General features: G+C 47.8%; 1 long non-coding RNA gene across 1 annotated transcript; it reads left to right on the top strand.

Annotated features, from left to right (window-relative positions):
* Positions 1-5,048: 5,048 nt before the first annotated feature.
* LOC310762293 lies at positions 5,049-6,641 on the top strand. The gene is made up of 3 exons (XR_014547933.1): positions 5,049-5,277; positions 5,643-6,396; positions 6,552-6,641. It is a non-coding gene; the product is annotated as an uncharacterized lncRNA (long non-coding RNA).
* The last annotated feature ends 3,676 nt before the right edge of the window (positions 6,642-10,317 follow it).

Raw genomic sequence — 10,317 nt, forward strand, 5'->3', positions numbered from 1 at the left:
AAGTAAGTAAGTTCTGGGCACCGCAATTTAAACAGGACACTGATGATCCGGGAGGTGTGCAGAGGAGGGCAACCAAAACAGGGAAAGGTCTGGAAAACAAAAGCCTTATGAGGATACCCAGCCTTATGAGCTGGGTATGTTTAGCCTGGAGAAGAGGAGACTGAGAGGAGATAGGAGAGCCATCTTCAGATATCTGAAGGGCTGTCCCATGCTTGTTTTCTCCTGCTCTGGAGGGTAGGACTCGAACTCGTGGCTTCAAGTTACAAGAAAGGAGATTCCAACTAAATATTTGACAGTGGAACAAACTCCCGCGGAAGGTGGTGGACTCTCCTTCATTGGAAGAATTTAAACAGAGATTGGATAGTTATCTGTCATGGATGCTTTAGCTGAGATTCCTTCATTGCAGGGGGCTGGACTAGATGACCCTTGGGTCCCTTCTGACTCTGATTCCCTCTAGATACTTAATGGGGCTTCCATGCCCCCTCCTCCTATATCCCCCACAATTGCTTCTGTGAACAGCACAAGGCAGGGGGAGAGCCGGGCCACATTTAGGTTTGATGAAGGTAATGGGGCCCTTTCTATGCCCAGCTGTCCTTTGTCAACAACAAACTGTTGCTGTTCTTTGTGTTGAATATATGCTGTATGGTAATTTATGGACCTCATAGGTATCTCAAGCCATTTGCACATGTTGCCGTGCACCCAGTCCATGCAGAATGTAGGCACCCTATATATAGAAAGGAGCAAATCAGGGATATTTGAGGGAGCAGGTTAGCAGGCGGGGCCCATGACTTACATCATAGGAGCCAACACAAGACAAAACACTGTTGCTGGATGTAGGGTTTTTTATTTGTGTTTTATCTGATATTTTGGAAATGTACATACAGTTCTTTTTCCTTTAATTTTTTTGGTGGCCCCCAAGAGAGTGGGGCCAATAAGCTAGAGCTTGTTTAGCTTATATACCTACAGAATCGCCTCTCCCGATATGCCCCGCGGAGAGCCTCAAGGTCCATAAATAGCAACACCCTAGTGGTCCCGGGCCCTAAGGAATTCAGATTAGCCTCAACCAGGGCCAGGGCCTTTTCAACACTGGCTCCAACCTGGTGGAACGCTCTGTCTCATGAGACCAGGGCCCTGCAGAATCTGATTTCTTTCCGCAGGGCCTGTAAGACAGAGTTGTTCCGCCTGGCCTTTGGCTTGGAGCCAATTTGACTCCCTCCCCCTCTTTCTTTTTCCTTTCTCCTCCTGTGAAGAGGCTGCATTTTAATATTTTAATGTTTCAATATTTTAATGTTGTATTTTAATCTTGTTTTTAAGTTGTATTCATTCAACTGGTTTTTATTATTGCTTGTTAGCCGCCTTGAGCCCGGCCTTGGCTGGGGAGGGTGGGATAGAAAATAAATAAATAAATAAATAAATAAATAAATAAATAATAATAATAATAATAATAATAATAATAATAATAATATGTAAATCTGGCACTGGGGGGAGGGCAGATCTGGCCAGTTGAAGCACTTGTGCAGACAGAATGTTCCATCACAGCACATATCTCACCCATTATTCTTGCTATTTCCCTTTTTATTTTCATTCCAGGCAGGTTGGATCATCTATTACAAGGGGGAATCTCCCAGTTTTCACAGGCTTTTTCAGCTTCCCAAACCTGCTGTTTCTTGGGGGGCGAATCTTGATGTGCCCCAAGGTGTGTTTGTGTGTGTGCACAGACACACACACCTGGGAAGACGCTACCCAGCTCTGCTTCTGGGCTTCAGCAGGTGTGGAACTTGTCTGGCAAGCTTAGCAGGCTCTTCCTGCTCCTTGAGGGAGGCTTGGTGGGCGGCCGAGGACAGGAACATCCATCCCAGAATTCCCAGTTGAGACACTCTCGCCTGGAGATGAGCAAAGCCGCCTCATCAGTCCGCCTTAATGCAGTCAAGCTCTCTGCTCCCCTGGCAGCCGATTCAGATGTCAGCTGAAATCAGAGCGGACATTTTTCTGAGAACATTCAGAAGATTTGTCCCCCTCCCGCTCTCCACTGAAACGATTTTTTGGCATTTTGAAAGGCAGTGTAGTCTAGTGGTTAGAGGGTCAGATTGAGACCTGGGTGCGTAGGGTTTCTTTTTATTTATGAATTTCAGTTTTATACATTTCAGTAATTTTACAGTCGTTTTAATGTTTCGAAAGTTGACTTCCTCCCCCCCCTCTTTCTGCAGATCCTTAAAATTTATTTTTAATATTTTCTGCATATCCAATGGGTGCCAATCACCACACCAATCGCCCCCCTGGGTGGCATCTGCTGCTGTGTGAAGCAATGATGGAGGCGTTCTTTCTGATGACCATCAACCCATCTACTCATGAGAAAGCCTGGATGAATCAGGTTCTTTCTGACTGGGCTGTCCTTTCAGAAGGGGAAATGCCTAGGAGAGAGGAAGAGGAAGAGGAAGAGGAAGAAGAAGAGGAGGAGGAGGAATAATAATAATAATAATAATAATAATAATAATAATAATTTATTTATACCCCGCCCGTCTGGCTGAGTTTCCCCAGACACTCTGGGCGGCTCCCAATCAAGTGTTAAAAACAGTACAGCGTTACATATTAAAAACTTCCCTGAACAGGGCTGCCTTAAGATGTCTTCTGAATGTCAGGTAATTGTTTATCTCTTTGACATCTGATGGGAGGGCGTTCCACAGGGCAGGCGCCACTACCGAGAAGGCCCTCTGTCTGGTTCCCTGTAGCCTCACTTCTTGCAATGAGGAGGAGACTCAGTTGGACAACTTGTCATGTGCTTATTTATAGGCACAGATGCACATATAGAAATGATGACTGTTAAAAACATTATCTTGCATCTTATAATAATAATAATAATAATAATAATAATAATAATAATAATAATTTATTATTTATACCCCGTCCATCTGGCTGGGCTTCCCCAGCCACTCTGGGCGGTTTCCAAAAAAAATAAATTAAAATACTGTAATACCTCAAACATTAAAAGCTTCCCTAAACAGGGCTGCCTTCAGATGTCTTCTAAAAGTCTGGTAGTTGTTGTTCTCTTTGAAATCAGATGGCAGGGTGTTCCATAGGGTGGGTGCCACTACCGAGAAGGCCCTCTGCCTGGTTCCCTGTAACCTCGCTTCTCACAGGGAGGGAACTGCCAGAAGGCCCTCGGAGCTGGACTTCAATGTCCGGGCTGAATGATGGGGGTGGAGACGCTCCTTCAGGTATACAGGACCGAGGCCGTTTGGGGCTTTCAAGGTCAGCACCAACACTTTGAATTGTGCTCAGAAATGTCCTGGGAGCTAATGTAGGTCTTTCAGGACTGGCGTTATGTGGTCTCGGCAGCTGCTCCCAGTCACCAGTCTAGCTGCCGCATTCTGGATTAGTTGCCGTTTCCGGGTCACCTTCAAAGGTAGCCCCACGTAGAGCGCATGGCAGTAGTCCAAGCGGGAGATAACCAGAGCATGCACCACTCTGGCAAGACAGTCTGCGGGCAGGGAGGGTCTCATCCTGCGTACCAGATGGAGCTGGTAGACAGCTGCCCTGGACACAGATTTGACCTGCGCCTCCACGGACAGCTGTGAGTCCATCTTGTTTTCACGGTGGCCAACCAGATGTCTGTGGGGAACCCACAAGCCAGACTGGACCCCCCATAGCCCTCTCCCCTCCTGTGGGGTTTAGGAATTGTTATTCAGAGGCATACAGCCTTGAACCACAGAAGCAGACCGTAGCCATCATGACTAGAAGCCACTGGTCACTTTTTTTGCCATGAATTCTGTACTGTCCTCTTTTAAATCCATGCAGTTTGGTGGCCACCACAGCTTCCTGTGGGAGGGAGTTCCACAGTTTATCTAGCGCTGCAGGAAGGGCTACCTTTTATTTCTCCTAAACCAGTCGGTGTAGCAGTGGACTTACTATAATAATAAATAATAATATTTTTTTTATTTCTACCCCGCCCTTCCCGGTTCAAAAACCAGGCTCAGGCTGGCCAACAATAAATTTAAAACACTTAATTGATGCAACGGAAAACAGCATAAAATACAGTATAAAACGTGAATAACAATAAATTCAGAATTCAAAAATCAATTTAGGGGGAAATCCATCCAATAAACATTAGATGATCACCAGGGCTAGCTGGCTAAGTTAGTCCTCTTTGGGCCAGCGAGGAGACCAGGGGAGAATTAGCTGTGGGGTCCCAGAGCAGGGAATCTTCATATAAAGGGGAGGGGGAGGGAAGGAAGGGGAATAAAAGATCAGGCTAAGTTCAAGCTGAAAGCCAGGCAGAATAGCTCTGTCTTACAGGCCTTGCGGGAGGAAGTGAAATCCCACAGGGCCCTGGTCTCCTGGGACAGAGCATTCCACCAGGTCGGAGCCACCACTGAGAAGGCCCTGGGCCTGGTGGAGGATAATCTGACTTCCTTAGGGACCTCTAAACTATGGTTATTCATGGACCTTAAGGTCCTCTGCGGAGCAGACCAGGAGAGGCGGTCCCGTAAATATGAGGGCTCTACGCCACTTACTATTGCTTTGATGAGGGGCTTCTCATTGTCCGGGCACAGAGTAGGTCAAGATCTCCTTGGTTTGACAAGAAAGCTGATTCTCACTAAACATTCTGATGGTAAGAACCTTTCAAGAGTGGAATGAAAGCCTGTGGAAGCTGGTGGACTTTCTTTCCTTAGGGTTTTCAAAACAGAGGTTGGATGGTCGTCTGTCAGCGATGCTTTGGCTGCAATTCCTGCATTTCAAGAGGTTGGACACCATGCTGGAGTACTTCAAAGCGTTGCACGTAGGGCTGCCTCTGAAGATGATTTGGAAACTTCAGCTGGTGCAGAATTCAGCAGCCAGGTTGCTCCTTGGCAAAACAACAACAAACAAACCTATCTGAAGAAGTGTGCATGCACACGAAAACTCATACCAAGAACTAACTTAGTTGGTCTTTAAGGTGCTACTGGAAGGAAAAAAATATTTTTTTGTTTTGACTATGGCAGACCAACACGGCTACCTATCTGTAACTGAAACAAACCTATGGTCACGTAAAGCATACACAATAAACACACGGGACGTAACCGGCTGTGTTCTTAGATAAATAAGGTATACAATTCATAGTATCAAATTATAAATTTCAATGGAAGTAACTCATAAAGTTCAACAAACAAACAAAGCAGAAGACCCAGTGGATCAGATCATTCTTTAGTCAGTTCATGCGTAAGGTCCATCCGTGTAATGGTGTCTATTCCATCTGTCTGTTCATAAAGTCCAAAAAATCCACATGAAAGGTTGTTAAAGGTAAAGGTAAAGGGACCCCTGACCATTAGGTCCAGTTGTGGCCGACTCTGGGGTTGCGGCGCTCATCTCGCTTTACTGGCTAAGGGAGCCGGCGAACAGCTTCCGGGTCATGTGGCCAGCATGACTAAGCCGCTTCTGGCGAACCAGAGCAGCGCACGGAAACGCCGTTTACCTACCTTCCCACCAGAGCGGTACCTATTTATCTACTTGCACTTTGACGTGCTTTTGAACTGCTAGGTTGGCAGGAGAGGGGACCGAGCAACGGGAGCTCACCCCGTCACGGGGATTCGAACCGCCAACCTTCTGATCGGCAAGTCCTAGGCTCTGTGTTTTAACCCACAGCGCCACCCGCGTCCCTGTTACAGTTCCACAAAATCCTTACAGAGGGTCTAGACACGGATTTCCGGAATATTGGCCTTGTTTCGCTGTCCTGGGCTTCATCAGTACTTAAAGCTCTAAGTAATGCAAATAAATACAATATCATGATCTCACACATTTTAGAGCAAAAATAATATGAAACCATAAACAACTGTACATGCCATATGTGATATTACAGGCCAGTGGATCTTATGGCATAATAGTAGCTGCAGTAAGTAGCAACTGTTCAAAGTACGGTTATATGGACAAGCACAAAATTGATTGAAAATTGAACTGACTAAAGAATGATCTGATCCACTGGGTCTTCTGCTTTGTTCGTTTGTTGAACTTTATGAGTTACTTCCGTTGAAATTTATAATTTGATACTATGAATTGTATAGCTTATTTATCTAAGAACACAGCCGGTTACGTCTCGTGTGTTTCTTGAGGTTGCTCCTTGGGGCAGATGGCGTGAGCCTATTGCACCAATCCTGACTCGACTGCACTGGCTGCCAAGTGGTTTCCGGACCCAATTCAAAGCGCCCATAAAGCCTTAAATGGCTCAGGACCACAATACCTCCCCACATGAACTGACCTGGACCCCACAACCATCATCTGAGGTCTTTTTTCATGTGCCTCCTCCCCCAGAAGCCCAGAAGGTGATAACACAAGAACGGGGCCTTTTCTGTGGTGGCTCCCCATCCGTTTGTGGGATGCTCTCCCCAGGGAGGCTCACCTGGCGCCTTCCTTGCATACAGTGGCGTAGCGTGGGGGGTGCAGGGGGGGCCGGCCGCACCGGGCACAACATCTGGGGGTTAGGGTTAGGGGGCGCAAATCCACGGGTTAGGGGGCACAAATTACTTGCCTTGCCCCGGGTGCTGACAACCCACGCTACGCCACTGCTTGCATATCTTTAGGCACCAGGCAAAAACATTCCTCTTCTCACAGGCCTTTGGCCTTCTATGGTCTTTTAAATATGTGTGTGTGACAACAACAACAACAACAACAACAACAACAACAACAACAACAACCCCCAATCTGGCTGGGTTTCCCCAGCCACTCTGGGCAGCTCCCAACAGATTATTAAAAATACAATAAAACATCAGACATTAAAAGCTTCCCTAAACAGGGCTGCCTTCAGATGTCTTCTATACATCAGATAGTGGTTTATTTCCTTGACATCAGATGGGAGGGCGTTCCACAGGGCGGGCGCCACCACCAAGAAGGCCCTCTGCCTGCCAGTGGCGTAGCGTGGGTTGTCAGCACCCGGGGCAAGGCAAGTAATTCGCGCCCCCTAACCCGGGGCAAGGCAAGTAATTTGCACCCCCTAACCCCTAACCTGCCGCCGCTGCCAGCTTCTTCTTGCTGCTGTCTGGGCTGGGGTATTTACGGTAAGGTAGCCATGGCGGCGGCGGCGGCGGGTCCATGTCAGGTGATCTGAGGCGAGTTGCCGCTGGCGCTGCCGCCCAAACGACGCCACTTGCCCGGAGGAGGAGGAGGGCAGAGAGGCGAGGAAAATGCAACATGGCCCAGCAGCTGCAGCAGCAGCGGCGGGGCTGTGAGGAGGGGCTGCCTGGCGCGCCCTCCGCGGCCCTGAAGCGCGGGGACCGCGGCGAGTGCTGAGAGCCGCTGCCTGCCAGACGCCTTCAGCCCGGACGCGCGCACAGCTTGTCGGTTCCGTGAGACATGGGGCTCTGCTACAGCCTGCGCCCGAGGCTCTTCGGCGACTCCGGAGGCGGCAAGCGCGCCCCCCCAGATGTTGCGCCCGGTGCAGCCAGCCCCCCTGCACCCCCCACGCTACGCCACTGCTGCCTGGTTCCCTGCAACCTTGCTTCTCACAGGGAGGGAACTGCCAGAAGGCCCTCGGAGCTGGACCTCAGCGTCTGGGCTGAACAATGGGGGTGGAGACACTCCTTCAGGCATCCTGTGTTCCTCAGATGAACAGTGGTATATAAATTTAATAAGTAATAAAATTATAATAGTCCTGTTGTCCCTTGCCGTTTCTTCCAACCCTAGATTTCTATGTTTCCAAGTGACCAAACACAGGCATTCTCATGGCAGAATGGCATTCCTTTAGCCCCTCTTCCTCCTCCCCTGTGACCCAGAGGCTGCCATGATGTCTCCGATCTCCAGCCGTGCCTCCTCTTTGCATGAGGACAGTGAGGTCCCTACTCCAGAGAAAGATCACGCTGCCTTCTTCCTGTGCCAGGCACTTTCTGACCCTGCAGTGTTGCATAACTCTGTCCCTTATGGTTTACAGTGTTTGTTATTCCAAACCATCAAAGAAGACTATCCTGGTAATTAATATTTCCTGGCGCCACACCAAGACTCTTCCAGAAGCCTGGATGGGTGGATGTTGCAGAGAGGAGCAAAAGGGAAACGAGGAGAAGCACAGCAAAGGTTTCATCCTGCTCCAAGGATACTGCACAGGAAACATTTCATCCTCCGGAAAGTCCAGCATTGTATAAGTGACCACACGCTCTGGGGGAGGGGGCAGGAGTGCGACGCCCTGCTTGCCCAACTCATGAGCTCCTCATCTGGGCATTTCTTGGGCTGGTGCTGGAAAAAGATTGCTGGGCCAGATGGAAGATGATGCAGAAACTTCAGCAGGTCCAAAACACAGCAGCCAGATTCCTGGCTTTTAAAACCAATATTGCAACCTTAATCCGGCCCCTACCCACATCACATGTCCAGCTGCCATGGGTCATGGGTTTGAGTCCTACGTTGGGCAAAATGATTCCTGCATTGTGGGGGGTTAGATTAAATGACCTCTACAATTCTATGAATCTCTGGTTTTATAAACTTATACCATGAGACATTTATATTATTTTATTTTATTTTACAGTGGTACCTCGGATTACATACACTTCAGGTTACAGACTCCGCTAACCCAGAAATAGTGCTTCAGGTTAAGAACTTTGCTTCAGGATGAGAACAGAAATCGTGCAGCGGAGGCGCAGTGGCAGCAGGAGGCCCCATTAGCTAAAGTGGTGCTTCAGGTTAAGAACAGTTTCAGGTTATGAACGGACCTCTGGAACGAATTAAGTACTTAACCTGAGGTACCACTGTATTTTATTATTTTTATTTTTTATTTATTTTATTTTATTTTATTTTATTTTATTATTTTATTTTATTTTATTTTATTTTATTTTATTTTATTTTATTTTATTTTATTTTATTTTATTTTTGTTTTGTTTTGTTTTGTTTTGTTTTGTTTTGTTTTGTTTTGTTTTGTTGCATTGCATTGCACTGCATTGCACTGCATTGCATTGCATTGCACTGCATTGCATTGCATTGCATTGCATTGCATTGCATTGTTAGGGGGGTGATTTCCCCTGCATGTGAACTCAGGCTTTGACAGATTGAGTGGCAAGACCAAGGGTGGGTCCAACGGTCAAGAAGGTGGTTTCTGCCCATGCCATAGAGGGAAGTGAGGGTCAGGTGGGGCTCCTCCACCTGGGAAAGTAACCCATCTAGGAGAAGGAAAACTCTGACCCTAAACCTCTCCTGCCTTGTGGGATATCTCCTGGAGAATAAAAGGCTGGAGAGGAAACCCTACACAAATCCTAAGATGGTTGGATGGCGCCTGGTACCCCTCCTTCGGGCACCTCCTGCAGACAAGCTGGTGCGTAATGCGTTGCCCTGCTTTCCTTTGGACCACAACAAGCATCCTGGTTGGTACCATCACTGCCTCCTGTGGGAGTGAGTTCCACCAGCCATTTGGAGTTCTGTTGTAGCTGTAAGAACATGTCGTACTTTCTTCTTCGGATGTCTGTGGCTTCCTTTTATTTATTATTATTATTAAAGATTTTGTTGATTTACAAAGGTGTGTGCAATGTCTCTCTCTCGTATTTCCCCCCCTGTAACATTGTTACAAATCAGATTCATTTGTTGAGACATAAGGAAGAAAAGGGGGAGAGAGGTGGAGGTGGGGAAAGATGGATGGGGGTGGGGTCAGGTGGCGATGTTTCTATTTTACTTACTATATGTAGGGTTTGGTGTCAGCGTTGCTTGTGCAGGTTCTTTGCTGTTCGCTTGTGTTCCTTTGTTGGTGAGAGAGGTTGGGGTTGGCCTAGGGTGTGGCTGTTCATTTGTGGTTGGCTGTGGTGGTACCTTGCCAACAAAGGTCCACATAGTTAAAGCCATGGTTTTCCCAGTAGTGATGTATGGAAGTGAGAGCTGGACCATAAAGAAGGCTGATCGCCAAAGAATGGATGCTTTTGAATTCTGGTGCTGGAGGAGACTCTTGAGAGCCCCATGGACTGCAAGAAGATCCAACCGATCCATTCTGAAGGAAATCAGCCCTGAGTGCTCACTGGAAGGACAGATCGTGAAGCTGAGGCTCCAAGACTTTGGCCACCTCATGAGAAGAGAAGACTCCCTGGAAAAGACCCTGATGTTGGGAAAGATGGAGGGCACAAGGAGAAGGGGATGAGATGGTTGGATAGTGTTCTTGAAGCTACCAGCATGAGTTTGACCCAACTGCGGGAGGCAGTGGAAGACAGGAGTGCCTGGCGTGCTCTGGTCCAGGGGGTCACGAAGAGTCGGACACGACTAAATGACTAAACAACAACAACAAACGGCAAAGAGGGAAGTGGCAAGAGATCTTGGGGTCCAGGTCTGGAGGTCTTTGTTTTCGTGTGTGAGTGGGGTGGGTGGGTGTTTCAGATCAGGTTAGCCATA

This window comes from Podarcis filfolensis (genome assembly GCF_964270895.1).
Source record: "Podarcis filfolensis genome assembly, chromosome: 5".
Classification (NCBI taxonomy): domain Eukaryota; kingdom Metazoa; phylum Chordata; class Lepidosauria; order Squamata; family Lacertidae; genus Podarcis; species Podarcis filfolensis.